Below are 16,591 nucleotides of genomic sequence, written 5' to 3' on the forward strand. Positions count from 1 at the left end.
CCGGGGACGGAGATTCGAACCGGAAAGTCGAAACAGTGGTTGTCAAGAAATTGCTTGGGTCTTCGCCCGCTTTTAAAAATTCCCCATTTCAAAGATTCCCCATTTTACAGATTCCCTATTTTAAGGATTCCCACTTTTAAAGATTCCCCGTTTTAAAGATTCCCCGTTCCCCATTCCTATTTCCCGATTCCCTGTTCCTCGTTTTAAAGAAAGCCACGGGGGACCCGAACAACATAATCATTTACATTCATAGACTACGAGTAGTCCCTCTTTCGCTTAGTCCGTCGTGCGTGACGCGAAAGAAAACCGCGAAAAAAAATGGCCGCGCGAAATCCTGGGGGCGAGGAGCGCGCGAAAGGAGGGACTATCGCCTAAGCCCAAGAGTTTGCCCTTTCACGGCCGAGTGATTTTTCGATGTACGATTTCTCATCTTGACGTCCTCTTATTATCGCCTGTTGTCAATAACCCCAGGAGATATCCTGAATAGAATTGCTCTACTCTACTCTTCAAGTAGCCACGCAAAAAGATATGCCGTGAGAAGTATATCTTCGTTCAGTGAAACTGCAAAGAAGTCTTAAAAAGAAGACGGCGAATGAGGCATCTTTTAACGATCTTCGCTGCGTCTGTAGGTGTAAATCTAAAGTTATTGTGAAATAGTTTAAACAGTGATCTGCTATTTGTTAATTTCGAGTGATTTTCGGTCAGCGGTCGTTACTGTATTTTAGTCTCGTCATTGCTTACGTCACTATTCGGGAAAGTACTAAACACGTTTTTCGTTCCCGCTCAAACACTCGCTCAGCATGACCGCCATCTTTGTAACGCTGTCGAACCGAAGTGAAATATAGTTGAGTTCCTATCCTTGTTGTATTTCCTACTTCCCCACAGTCATTACGAAAATTTCAAATGCAGAGTTTAAACCGAGAAATTGCATTATGTATTTGTCATAGGAAATCATCCAACTGCGGTGAAATGTTTGGCGATAGCGGCATCGACAAAACCAGGATCGGACCGGATCACGTATCGGATCACGGATCGGATCACGGACCAGATAACGGACCGGATCACGGACCAGATCACGGCCCGGATCACGGAACGGATCACGGATCGGATGAAGGAAAAAAAATTTTCAAAATTCAAGATTCAAAAATTCAAAATTTTGTTGAGCAAATTACACTAGAGTGACTACTGTGAGCAGAACGTTTTATTTAATTCAGGTGTGATATTCCTTTATTCTTTTATAATATCAAGCCAACTGGGAGCTGGTCACTGTTGATTTTTTTTTAGGCTGTTGGGTTTTGATTGCGATGATCAATCATGTCTTGATATCTTTCTCCGCAGTTCAACTATATGATATTTCGTATATTCACTTGCACTCTTCACCATCTACGGGTATATTACGAACTCACAATGTGACCAGCTCCCAGTTGGCTTAATAGCTCAGTTGGTAGAGCGCTGCACCGGTATCGCAGAGGTCGTGGGTTCGAATCCCGTTCAGGCCTGAATTTTTTTTCAGGCTTTAATTTCACAACTGTTCAAGTTGTGTGTATAACTGCGATGATCAATTGTGTCTTCATATCTTTCTCCGCAGTTCAGATAAATGATATTTCGTATATCCACTTGCATCAAAGGTAAACTGTCATAAATCGAGTCAGCATGGTAATAATAGGACGAACGTACGAATAGAAACACAAAAACTAAAGACACTAAAAAATTAAACACCTGATGATTTCAAACAATTTCCATTTTTGAGACAAGTCTATACTTTTACAAGATGTGAGTTAATAATATGGAATACGATATTTCGCACTGGAATAAAACAAAACAAACCATTTGTATTTCAAGGAAATATAGCTGTGTTACAAAAAGAACGGCTTGCGAAGCGCGATTCCAACGTTTCGATTTGCTCTGGGACCGCTTGGATTTGCTCCGGTTCCAAAACATTCCTGCAAGACGTCACACGTATCTCGAATGTTGGGCTTAGGCGGTAGTCCCTCCTTTCGCGCGCTCCTCGCCTCCAGGATTTTGCGCGGCCATTTTTTTTCTCGCGGTTTTCTTTCGCGTCACGTACGACGGACTAAGCGAAAGAGGGACTACTCGTAGTCTACATGTAAAATAAATAAACTGTTATTCTTTGATGTGAAGTATATATGAAATAATTCATATTTGAACTGCGGTTGTAGATGAAAGTGAAGAATGATCATCGCAGTGAATTTCCAATTTAAAGCAATTGGAAAGAAGAAGCCTGAAAAAAAAAGCCCTGATTTTTTCAGGGTTCTTCTTTCCAATTGCTTAAATTGGAAATTTAATGCGATGATCATTCTTCACTTTGAACATTCTTTCTAGGTGTTTGCTTACAGACCAACATTCTCTAGTTATATGTGACTTCTGTTTCCATTCATTTAACCCGCTAACCAGGTGACTCAAATTCCAAAACCACGCAACTTTCATAAATCGTTGAGAGAGGAAGCCAGAAATTGTGTGACTATTTGTGAACAGAAGTGACATTTTGTAATCGACAGACCGACAGTTGTAGTCGGAGAGTTTTTAGAAAACAAAAGAAAATTGCACGGAACACAAGATTCGGGAGGAGTTGTGCAACGCTAGCAGAGCAAAGGAATAAAAACTGGATTTGTAATAAACTGAGTGACTTTAAGTGAATCCCCAAGTTCGGTACACTGGTTTGAGACCCTTTTGCACATTTCGTTCAAAAATGGTACGTTCGAATATATTGTCGGAATGGCTGGTCCGGATTTGGCTTACTTTTTTTGCCATGGAAACAAACGTTGTCGAAAACGCGACCAAATGAGATACATGAGGCACTGGACAGCACGGGGTGCGAGATACCATGCGACCGGAAGTGGACTTGATATATCTGTCATCTCAACCTTTGTTACCGACCATGGGTGATCACAAGGTAAATTGAACTTTTTAATACCTTGGTCATGGTCATGGGCAGGAGCCATAATCGGGGACGAAGACCGTAAGTCTTATGATCCGCGCGCACCTATGACATGGGACAATTTTTCTATCATTTCTAAAACAAATTGCGCCACCATGACGGCATATATCCGCGCGGATCCACGCACATGTCTGGGGTTCTCGTGTGAATGTTGTCTGTTGTCACGTTCCGTGATCAAATGGTGAGAGTTGCGAGATTCTCTTGCAGATTTTTCACAGCGATGGCGGGGAATAATAAGGCAATGAATAAGATCCAGGGCTCTTACATATAGGTTTATGCTCTGAGCTGATGGAAAAGGTGAGTTTTTCAGGGTCGAAAACAAGACTTCGATTTCGCGCTGTGAATGAATAATATCTGCTCGCGCTGGTTGAACACGTAAGCTTTTGCGTTTGTTCTGTAAAGAAAAATTATGAAAGAAAACTCTTTACTCTGGTATCGAGCTAATTTGAGAGTTTCTCAAACAATGCTTGATTTTAACCAGAACCTCTTTTTGATAGTTTCTTATTGTTTCTGTTTGTTTGGCGAGTTTGCAAAAGTTTTTGAGTAGTTCATTTGCATAGTCTAGCGCGTGCACTTTCAAGTCCGAGTCGGTGTTTTCAATTGTCAACAAATCTTGACAAAGATTTCTTTCGTTGTCTTTTGTGCTGAGATGCTGCAACAATTTTTACCAACGCCAAAAGGCTACTAACATCATGTGTGTTTCTTTAACACAGTGAAATTTTAGACTGCAAAAATAAAATAGACAGGAGCTTTGATAACTAAACCAACAAAATCGAAATCGTCGTTCGAGTTGATTAAAGAAATCGTCATCGTAACTTTGCCGATTATTTCTGCGGTATTCACATATTTCCAGCTCGGCTTTTAATATGTTCTCAAACATTTATCAACCTTAAACATATTTAAAAACTAGAGATATCTGAGTTCGATGTAAGTTTTCACACGAGAGTGCGGGAGTCCAATTTGTCATGTTTTACTGACTGTACAAAACACATCGGCGGGCGCTCTTATTCATCGACAACAGACAATTTGTTGGATTTTTACACAAACAAAACTGAGCAGCATCTACAGACATAAACTCATTGTCAGTTATTGGGCCTTGATAAAACATCAAGCGTTGCTTACAATTCAGGCGAAACTCAAACTTGCAATTATTTTTTTACTTTTCGGTCGCGATCGACTGGCGAAATCCGCGCAAGCGTATGGCAAGAGGAGGGAAACTTTGAAGTCCTGAAACGCTGCTATATCCAACTATATCCAACTAGTTTTTTTTGTGTTATGGAAAAGCTGTTAATGTTCAACATATGTGAAACTTCAGTAGAGTGGAGTTATGTGGAGCTCTTGTAAAAGAAGCAGCAGACTGGAGAGAAAGTTTTATTGCCGTATCCCACAAGGCAGCCCGTGCGTAGTCGTGAGTTTGCATTTGAATGATGGCGGTCACTGCCAGAGCGATTGTTGCTTTTCAGAATTATTTTGTCTTGTCTTATACCGCGCTTGGAACTCGGAATTGTGCTGTAAATATGAGAAGTGTTGATATGGACAGTGGGGAAGTCTCTTTCGACGGTGAATCTTTTCGATTCTACACTTGGATGGAAGCGATTTGAGTATTTGAATCGCGCAACATGCAGCGCTGGCCGCACCGCATTGTAAGCTTGAAAATCACTCGGTGTTTTACTTCAATTTGCTTTTAATAGTGTACTTTCTATAGAGTAATAAAGGTACTATATTCCATCGATCTCTAGCTTGCTTTTATTTAGTCATTCATTTTATTATTATCGTATGTCGGCCACAGCACTAGTTCGGTCGACCATTCGATCAAACGCTCTCCAACTCAGTAAAGAAAAAAATTTAATAATCTGAATGGCACACGCCAAGAATTGCTAGAAAAGATTGGCCTGACCTTTAATGAATTTGGAGAGGTAGTTGTGGGCTATGTTGACATTGAAAATTACATTACACTATTTCTAAGTCAGTCAGGTGTACAGAGTGCAGTTACAACACCAAACAACAGCATCATGATGGTTTCCCATGGCTGAACGCTCACGCCATTTCACAGGGGAGAAAAGTATTAGAGTGAAAATCATTGAGCCTTATAATTTACTGAGCACAGTGTAACAGTTGCTCTTTGGTTGGGAAATGATGACTATGACACTGTCCAAAAATGCGCAGGGGCAGTTTATGAAGAGCTTACACAACTTCAAACGATCAAACATGCACTAACCCATTGACGCCTGAATGAAATTGCCCGCGACCCACCCCTGATTCCCTGACGTTTTTTGGAAGTATTTCGCGAGCGAAAGCGCAAAAATAAACCATATGCCCAGTAACCACAGACGCAAGCCCAGGTTTCAAGACATCGTTTATTTAAAGTTCAATAAATTAAGGGTCGAAATATTAAAAAATATTAACAAAAAGAACTCAACCTGATGTACAAAACTGATGAGAAAACAAAAAATTATATTATTTCTTTACCGCACGACAAAATGTCCCACAGAAGCAGAGAAAATTGACTTTGCGAAAATGAGTTAATTATTGACTTTGGAGGACAAAAACGAAACCAAATACAACCGAATTTCATTCTTGTAACGGCTAACATTTGAGAAAACAACGAAAAATAAAAGCGAAGAACTTTTGTAAAATCAGTCTGAAAACAAGAAATCGAGTAATTTCGTCGCCGCGCGACGAAATATGACGGCGCTGCGAAAGAAAGTTGAAAGTCGTAAATAAAAAAGACGACAAAAACAAGCCAATTATTTTGAGATCAGTCGTATTTCAACTGTGTTAAATTGGTGGCCATTTTGGTTCTTTTCCCAGCAGTTCTGTAGTAGCTTAATAAGACGCGGAAATATTTGAATGAGGCGAATAAACAAAATAAATAATGCGCCTGGAGGTCGCCGTAAATTAAATATGCAGAAATCCAGCGTGCCAAGTTACTGTTCAGGAGTACCCGTCGGATCCGCTCCGCAAAATATCCGCTCTGCAGACTAAAGTTGAACTGGCTGGGAATCTGAGTAATAAAAAGAATCTTGCTGAGAATTTAGCTTATCGAGAGGTAGCTAGCTGGAAAATGATTTTGGTGAACAAATAGCTTACACTGTGGTTTTACAAATCAGTTCTGGCTGGAAATTACATTCCGGATGCGATCACTGTGAAATGACAGAAGTGTGGCACCTGACACTCTCTGACGGGTCGGTACGTACATTTCGCTGACTCCTAGTCCATGGACTACCCCGATGGACGTGGTCCATGGACTACTTGAATGGACTACCCATGGACTACCCTGAATGGACCACCCTGAAATTTGTGGGAAACATAAACTTAACGATGCTAGAACCCGAACAAAAGATGCGATCAATTGACAAACACAATTACGAAACACTTGCGACGTAAGAGATTTAACGATCCGAACAAAAGATACGATCGATCAGAACAGTTGCGATTTAATCCTCAAACTTTTCCTACCTGAACGTCTGGACCTTTGTTCCAAAATACTAGATTCGAGAGAGTTTTCTTTTGTTACCTACATGATAAGACACGCCATTCACATAACCCCATACACCCATATACCGCCATCATGCATGTCTACCGCTGGCTAAATGAGTGTAGCTAGCAGGCGCAGTAGTCACCCACGAGTCGCTCACGGTCGCTCACAATACGAAAAGCACGCTAGATGGTAAGTGGACATTTTGCATATATAATGACATTCATCTCAGACTTGTGAGCCAGTTCTTTACGCCATGGCAGGGAACGAGAAAAACAACTCATTTCCTTTATTTCGGTTGTAATATTTTGTGGCAAAGGTCCAGTTGGCGATTAAATCTGTTACATCGCAAGTGTTCCTTAATTGTGTTTGTCGATCGATCTCATCTTTTGTTCGGGTTCTAGCATCATTAAATTTATGTTTGCCACAAATTTCAGGGTGGTCCATTTAGGGTAGTCCATGGGTAGTCCATTCAAGTAGTCCATGGACCAGGTCCATCGGGGTAGTCCATGGACTAGGGGTCTGTGAAATGTACCAACCCCTCTCTGACTGCTTGACCTTTTGTTTGAAAACATGCTTACAATATAATGTTAGTTGTTTATTAAAGTTTTATTTACCAGCAAGCAATTGAGGTCTGTTCTGCTGTCATTTATAGAGTGAAATTAGATTAGTTTCTTTTCCCTTGACGCTCCCTTTTCTCAAGTTCAGTTGTATGTTAAACCACCGTTGATCCGGTCGCGGAAAATCATCGTCTGTTCTGCTTTCATACAACTGGTTATCTGGTAGTGACGTTTTTTGGTTTGTCAGTGCAGTCTTTTCACATTTTGCTCTTTCTCGCCTGAGGCCCGGTAAGACTCCGGTAACCTCGTAATATTTTGTAACTAAAACATTGTTCCCGTATAATTTTGTGTCCAACGGTCAGTTAAAGCGCGGTCAGGATTTGCCGACCAGTTGTTGGAGGGTTTGGCCGCCAGAGAACTCTCAGGACTCCACTGATAAATTCAAAGGTTCAGGTAAGAACTACTTGGGAGTTGAACTAGCTGAATCAGTCTATATATTTAATATTGATAATGTTAAGCAATTTGTGCGGGAAAAGCCGGCGCAGTTTTTCAAACTGTATTCGCCACTGTATTGTATTTCAAACCCAATGGAGAGTGCAGCTTCAGTGAAAAGCAAGACCAGAAAAGGTCTAATATGTCTCCGAACTTTGAAGGGTTTTCGAAGTTGTCAGTCCATTATTCATCCACAGTGATCTTACTTCCAAGTGTAATTTCAATTCTGTAATTTTAACGACCAGTAACTGAAATCCGATCCCGGTATTGCAGCCGATGATGACCGCTTTTCAACGCGTCGAATATGAGCTATTGAAACACATTTGCCGCGTCTAGGACAAAACGAGATATTGAAATGATTATTTTTTTCCCGGTGCAAGAAAGTATTGTTTCCATTGGTTTCTTTACTGAAGTCCGATCGTGTTCTTTATATAACTGAAGGCTGATTACTTATTGCTGCCTTTTGGTATCGCCGAAAATTTGCCCTGAAAGAACTGTTGACCAACACACCTGATTGATCTAGTTCCATGCTAATTGTCCTGTACTTTGGGATTTAAATGTCAAAGGTCAGAAAAGACCAGAAGGTAATCATGTCATGCCAGATTTTGTTCTTTCGGTGTCGATAGCGCCAGGACAATAATGTGTAATTTAATTTCTTATGCGTTTCAATTTCTTAACGCGCGTGTTTTTCGCACATTCAGTTTCTGTTCGGAGAACAAGTTGTTTTGGATGCCTGCGTTGTTACCGGAGATGGAGACATTTCGCCTTGTTGTCCTTCTTTTTATGATGGCACGGACAGTCATTATATCGTGGAACAATTATCGCGCGGTTCAGTTCGTGAAGCTAAGGCAAAGCGCGAAACGTGGCACACGAAAAACTAGGGGAGGGGCGTGGCACCAGTTCACACCATTCACTGAATTCACGCTTCTGGGTTATAGTTTGATGGTGAAATGAGCGGTAAAAAATCATTCCACGATTATTGCTTTCTTAATCCTTGCTTCATTTGATTTGCCCCAGGGAATGTAATTTTCAGCAATGTAATATCAGTTAAAATCTAAGACATTTCATTGAATACTCTCATGAATGAGTTACTTTTGTGAACATAGTTCTTGATCTAGATCTTACATTCAGGGGATCCAATAGTATCACCAGTTTTGTATATTATTATGTGTCCGTGGCTGTATGCGTATTTGGATGCACTTAACTGTGTGAAACTTTTACCGCGGTGAACGGCCTTTAACATCCCAAGAATACCGGGTCTTTGCTGCGAAACTTTGCACTTAACTGTGTGAAACTTTTACGGTGAACGGCGTATAACATCCTAACAATGCCGGGGTCTTTGCTGCGAAACTTTGCACTTAACTGTGTGAAACTTTTACGGTGAACGGCCTATAACATCCCAGCAATGCCGGGGTCTTTGCTGCGAAACTTTGCACTTAACTGTGTGAAACTTTTACGGTGAACGGCGTATAACATCGCAGCAATGCCGGGGTCTTTGCTGGGCAACTCTGCACTTAACTGTGTGAAACTTTTACGGTGAACGGCCTTTAACATCCTAACAATGTCGGGGACTTTGCTGTGAAACTTTGCACTTAACTGTGTGAAACTTTCACGGTGAACGGCCTTTAACACCCCCACGCATGGGTCTTGGTGAAATTTTTACGGTAAACCACCTCTAGGAATGTGATTGTCTTTAGTTGTTCAACTTTCGAGTTAAATTAATTTTGTGAAAGTTGTGTTGACAGTGCTTTGCAGTCTTGGGTAAGGCATAGATCAGCGACATGGACTGGGGTGGATCACCAACATTGAAGGTATTATCAAGATTTTTTTTTGTTCATTTTATGATAAAGATTCTAACGTGGTTTACACCCTTTTATCTCGCAATTGCAGACTGTGGCAAGCTCAGAGAAAACAGTTGTGCAAAGAAAACGAAAAAGACGTTATTCATTACTTTTTTGCAGCAAGCATTTCTTTGGTGAAGGCAAGTTTGATCTGAATGTCTAGAAGGACTAGAGGGATCTTGTCTTAAACATTAGTGTGGATCATTTTAAATGTCAGAACGTAAAGTGCCAAACTGTCACACGTATGCTGAACCTGGAAGGCATCTGAAGTATCGGAAAAAAAACCGACCGTGTTGGGAGACACCTTGTCCGATCCGCTTAAGACATAAATGGTAAGTTGTATTGTTAAGTTTTTAAGTGATAACATAATCAAAGTGTAGATTGTGCTCATGGCGGCAAAATAGTCAACAGACAATAGGCTGTTGAATAGTGGTCCTAAACAATGCGTTTGTTTTTAATCCAGGTCAATACGCTAGCCAGAACATTTTTTCGCCTATAATTGCCTTGCTGGCATTTCAAATGTTACTCTTTACTGCTGGCTGGCTACTTGGCTAATTGCCATTTTTCTAGCTCGGTATTCAAAATTTTCATTATGTCTAGCTAGCAGCGAAGAGCGGATATTTTTTTCCCAGGAAAGTTAATTATTAATGGTAACTGACGTGGGAGCACAGAATCAGTGCTTAGGAAGTCATATCTTTAATTTCCAGTTAAAGTGTCGTTGGGTACTCCTGACTGTTCATTTTAAAACCTAAAATTCCCAAACACAGGGAACCAAATGAAAGAAATGCGAAAGGAAGGTCAATAACAATAGATTTTCATTCAAGCTGAGGCGAAGAAACCTATTTAAAAGCAAAAAATTGTTCAAAATTTTGCACACGTGCTTCACTGCATGACCACATGTTCAAATTATTCTTTACGCTAACGCAAAAGCTTGAGTTTTTGCCGACCGCTTTTCCAGACATTTTAACGCCTGTGGCTTTACCAATCGTTCCAAAAGTTGAATTCAACTTCGAAGTAATAATGTACATTACCATTTTTGTTTCTTAAGTCCGAAAAGCTACTTTAAATCTGTGATCTGAAAGCGCTCTGATATTCATGTTTTCGCGGCGGTTGTAGGAAGAAAACCTTCTTCACCAGAAAGTTCTACGGACTCTGTACTACTTGATCCTCCATACTGAGGCCACCTAAACATTGATCTGTATTTTTCCTTTCTATTTTAAAGCCCAAAGCAGTAATTCATCCCTGTTAGGAGTGAAAACAAGACCTTGGAAGTTTTTAGATTTGTCCCGTAAACACGCCATGATTACCTGCACTTTTCGAGCGCACGATTTTAAGAAGAAAAACTGTCTTTCTAGACAGCAAGCGGCGGAAAATGGATGGAGCAAACTTTACAAGTAGTAGGACACAAAAAACCTCATGGAATAAAACTATTGTTGGCCTGTGGACGAGAGCCTGGAACAACGAAGCCGCGAGAAATGTTGAACAAAGTCCCGCAACTGATGGAGGACTTGCCATTGTTTACGATCTCTGCGACGACACCAATGAGAATCCGTAGGAAAGATATCCGATTGTACAAGATCCATCTTTAGTTCGAGCAGCACAGATGGCTGGCTTCCTTGCGTCTTCTGCACACACTTCCTTCAACCAACAAAGCTGAATACGCCATCTAAATGTATGGATCAATGGAAAGAAGTTCCAACCACATCTTGCGGGAGAGAACATGTCATGTGCCCATGCAGAAGGCCCACAAGCCAACTCACTGACTTTGTTGGTCTAGATAATCGTGTACTGAACTTTTCTTAGTTTAAAAATCTTTAAGAATACTCGGTAGTAAAGTTATAACTCCACTCACAACCAAAGCATGATGAGAAAAAAAGCCTTCCGACTGAAAACTGCCATGTTTATCCTCACAGCGCTATCGATGTGTCGATGGACTACATGCCGAATGCCAGAACAAGCTCTACTAGGCGCGCAAAGAATTCTGTGCGGTTTTAAAAATAATTTCTCCTTGAAGATGATTGGTTGATTATTTACGGTCAGATCACCTGGTGGTAAGTGATATAAAGCGGGACATAACTAAATTCGACACTGTCTTACTTCACTGAAACTGGAGCAGTGTACGGGTCCGCAAATGATCCCGGACCGCAAATGATCCCCATATTGAACCGCAAATGATTCCGATCAAAAAAAAAAAAAAATGGCATGGATGGTGGGATGGTGTGGATAGGGAATTGGCGTACGTGAATATCGATGTTTTTATTAAAGCCATCTTATAATTATAATGGCTTACAACTTGGTTTTTTTTTTTTTGCATACTTTCGACTAAACTTTGTTGCTAACTACGATGTTATGAATATCACCACTCAATCATCAAAACACGACTTGGCTTACATTTCTTTGCAATTCTCGGTAAAATTATGATCAGTGTAACATACGCTACATATCCTCCTTTCTTAAACATTGATATTTCGGTGTTTTCGTTAAATCATATTTTATCAACCATTAACGCCACTCGTCTAAAGTTTTAAACTAAAATCTAACCATGAAGCAACTATTATGGAAGACGCTGTCACCTGAGTAGACCCACAAGCCTACAACGCTTCATCACTCTGTAAAACACCTAGTGTGTAGCACTGGAAAGTTGAACAAATTTATTTTGGCTTTAATTCCTCGGAAATGACTACTTGAGTATTCTAAGAAGCCAAAATTCCAAGCTATAGTTACGAAGTTCAGCTTCATGACCACGCAAGGCCCAGGCTTGCACTTCGTTTTGACAATTAGCTGTTTGATAGATGTTTGATACTATCGCCACCGGGATTTCGAGAATGTTTACAAGTATGTGTTTTTCTAAGACTTCTAATTCAATAGACCGTCTTCATGTGACTTGTTTTTATCCTCATCAGGCATAAGAGGCGGTATATTTATATCTGTTTACAATTAGCGTGCTTCGTTTGGAAACTAGAGCATTTTCAATTTCAGGGTTATGGAGGTTGCGTGACACTAGGCTACGATCGAGTTTGTTGAAAAATATGTACTTATCTCATGATTTTGAGCCTTTTTAGAAGTTAGAGCATTAGGAAAAGTGTTTATGTAAATGCTTGTTTGTTTAGTACTGTTAATCAGTCGCCTAGAAAGCCAAAGTAAGTTCGAGATGTTTACACTATATTCCGGCCGCCATATTGGTATACCACGGATGTACACCAACATGGCGTTTTCTTACTGGACTCTGTAAATTTCTGGGAAACATTTACGACGAATATCTGAAGTTTGGGGAAACGCACAGACCTAAAACTTGGGGGAGTGTCTTATTTAGTTATCTTCTACAGCGTACATCACAATTTCTTAGCTTTTTCCATTGATTGGTTGTGGATTTATTATTTTTGAGTTATTTTTTTGTGAAAAAGATACCTCTTAGTCGGCGCGTCGGGTATGTTTATGGACGGGTCAATGGATGAGTGAGTGAGTGAGTGAATGAGTGAGTGAGTGAATGAGTAAGTGAGTGAGTGAGAGATGTATGTGTCACACCAATCAGATTGGATCTACTATAAACAGCCAATCAAATTTCTTGTTGTAAAGGTAAACGGTATGTGAGAAGATTTGATCCCGATACAGTTTAGAACAGCCATATTTATTCTTCTATAAATGAGGAGGAAGTATTCATATATTGGGTTTACTTCGACATTTTCTGTGGGTTAGGCTGAGGATTTTAGTTAAATGAACGAGATGAGCCTTCGGTTCGTGAGTTAGTAGTATGCAAATGCAACGAGATATTTTTATTTTTAGTTACAAAGGTAACTTGATACTTTTGTTTTTCACAAGGAGTAAATTCAATTAGAGGTCACGAATCGTCGCTTTTAGTTCTTAGCACATATTTTAGAGGAGACGAGACTATTTAGATTTGAAACAGTTCTAACGTTTACAATAGTAAGTGCAGGTGACGATTGTTTTGTTCTTGTTGCATGCAAATATAACGAGATATTTTTATTTTTTAGTTACAAAGTGTAATTTGACACTCTTGTTTTTCACAAGAGGGTAAATTCAATTAGAGCTGACGAATCGTCACCGCTCTTTCCCACGAGATGTTTGCTATCTTTAGTAACAAATGGTAACTTAACACTTTTTGTTTTTTATATGGGAGTAAATTCAGTTAGAGTTGACAACTTATCGGCTATTGTTCCCACGATATTAAACAAAAAAAAGCTTTCATTTCTGGACGGTTTGTACGTCTCTGCAGTAGCAGTTTATTTTTGTTTGATGGGCATTTTATGACATTCTTTTCAGTCCGATATTTTTAAAGGTAAAAAGTATCAAAACTCTCAAATGTTCTTTGAAGACTGCGTTGCACCAAGTTAAAGTGCAATTTAATTAAATCAGACTTTCAATGTGTCAGAGAGGTTTTTTTTCTCTTTCTTTCTATTTTCGGTGAAGAAGTGTTGTGTTGTGTTGTGTAAAAAGGGTAAACTTACGACTCGTATAAAATGCGAAAAGGTCTCTTAACTTGAGTATTTTTGAGCAAAAATTCCTCTTGGGGGTTGGAAGGGCTATGTGATGGGTGAGTGAGGGAGTTATGCATGTGCACGTGTCACACCAATCACAGTGTGGGTTTTATCAAAGAACGAATCAAAGAAGAGAAAAAGATGGTATCTACATTAATCTGGAGACGTGTCAGATTACTGTAGTTTGTTCTAACATTTTATGGCTTACTATTTAGCTGTAACATCGTATGTACATCATAAATTCCCAGTTTCATTCTTACTGTACATCGCAACCAAAAAAGCTTGTCAGATTTACCAAATCATTACTGTAAACAGCTCCATGAATGCTCCTATCTCCGGCACTTCACAAAAAAAATAACTCTTGCACGTCTTGCGTGCCTATGTTTTTTTATCGCGTGACAGTGAAAACGATCTGTACCCTTCGAAGAACAAAACAGCAACTGTGGAATATTTTTTTTGCAAAATGATAAAATATGTTTTTTAGTTCATTATTTTTGTACATGTTCTTCCTCTGATGTAAATCCATTCCAGTCCTTATTTGTTGATCGGGATCATTTTCGGTCCAATATGGGGATCATTTCCGGTCCGGGATCATTTGCGGTTCAATTTGGGGATCATTTGCGGTCCTGGGATTATTTACGGACCCGTACAGCAGCTTACGACGAAAATACTGAAGTGAAAATTCCAACAGACACGAACGTATTGAGTTGTGGGCCAAAAGTATCGAAACATTTCGGGAATTTTGGACGCCATTTCCCCGTGCTACATCCGCAAAAATCCTCGCAGTGTGTACGCGCGTGTACCGCACATGATGGCGCAATTTGTTCTAAAAAAAGAAAAATTTTCCCATATCATGGAGACAGCCCAAAACTAGAAATAGCGCGCGCTCACGGTCTCCGTCCCCGATTATGGTTCCTGTCATGGGTCAACTGTCTCGGGCCGGGTGGTGTTAACAATTTTCCACGAAATGAACACATCACGAAATGAACACATCACGTTTTTCATTGCCTGTAAATCAGCTAAAAAAGCTACGCAGTCAATAATAAATTCGGTCCAGCTCCGGGTGCATTCGTGGCAAAGGTAAAGTTACGTGTCAAGTTATGTATTAACACTCGGACGTACAATTGGGGGGGGGGGGGGAGTCCCACCCCTCCCATAAGGTTTTTTCAAAATTTTGAGAAGACGATTTACCCTAAGGGCCTGAAACTTTCAGTTGCTATTCCTTTATTCTCCGCAAAATTTTAATATGTCAATTGTCTGTCGTGGCAACCATCAAATTCCATGTAGGTCTGACCAAAAATCATCTTTTTTGAGATAATTCTGTAGTTTTTTCCAGTTTTAATTCTTCATCAAATAACAGAAATTCATGAATTTGTACATTTCATAAGTATTCCAGCTTGATTTTGTGTTAATTTCCTTAATTTGTCGACTTTTTAAAGAAATAGTGAAACCCAAAATGGCGGATCCAAGATGGCGGGTCCAATGAGGTCATTTGACGTTATATGACGTCATTACCAACAAAAATGGTATCATCTTGTAGAGCAAGCTCAGGGCTATCTAATCAGGCATGTACTAAAACCCGAAACAACGAAACGAAACCACCGAAACGAGCGAAACGAGCGAAACGAAACCACTGAAACGAAACCACCGAAACGAATAAAATAATAAGTAAATAAATAAAGAAGTTAAAAAAACACCTTGATCTCTGGCACGTTACTATGGCAGCCGGATCTCGCACCCAGATCCACATGTGTGACATCGTTACATCTCAAAAATGAAAGATGGATGAGCGCAAGGGTGTCGACGACGACCACGAAGAGATCGAAAAAAAGGTGAGTATTTTTCACATTTTGAATGGCATTCTAGCTAAAACAAGAAATGTAATTTCAAAGAAAGGTTTTCTGGTCGTATCGTGGATTCTTAGGCGGTGGCGAATCGACAACGCCGAGCCCATGATATACGGAAACACAATCTCAAGAATGTCCGTGAAGAGTTGAGCGCCTAATAAGAAATTACTTTGAGAACTGCAGGAGTCACGAAGGCCTGACGTTAATATGGTTAAAATCTGTCAAGTCGCCCTCGTTTTTCTTTAGAGATGTATATTAAAGAAAGTCCTGGTTCGCACGAAGAATGCTGCAAAGTCATTCTCGAAAAGACCATTCGATTCGTCACCTTCTAAGAATCCACGATACGACCAGAAAACCTTTCTTTGAAATTAGATTTCTTGTTTTAGCTAGAATACCATTCAGAATGTGAAAATACCCACCTTTTTCTCGATGTCTTCCTGCTCGACACGCTTGCGCTCATCCACCTTTCAGGTTTGTGACGTCACGATGTCACACATGTGGCTTAAGAGCAGTATCCGGCCGCCATAGTAACGTGCCAGAGATCAAGGCTTTTTTTAACTTTTTTATTTATCTACTTACTATTTTACTCGTTTCAGTTGTTTCGGTGGTTTCATTTCGGTGGTTTCGTTTCGCTCGTTTCGGTGATTTCATTTCGCTCGTTTCGTTTCGGTCGTTTTGTTTCGGGTTTTAGTACATGCCATCTAATCAACGTAAATTTATTTCGCTCTGCCGTAACAGGCGAAACCAAGAGTTGGGGTTGCAGCCACCCTCTTCCCCCTTGTACCATGGTGGGGGTATGAGTTAGCTTCTACCTCCGAAAACAGCTTCGGATTGGCAGCTGAAGCATATTGAAGTTTAACTAGACAGAGTTAGTCTGTATTTTGTTAAAAACAATGGTAATTGCTTGTCATAGATTTG

The sequence above is a fragment of the Orbicella franksi genome, chromosome 12 (genome assembly GCF_964199315.1).
Source record: "Orbicella franksi chromosome 12, jaOrbFran1.1, whole genome shotgun sequence".
NCBI lineage: Eukaryota > Metazoa > Cnidaria > Anthozoa > Scleractinia > Merulinidae > Orbicella > Orbicella franksi.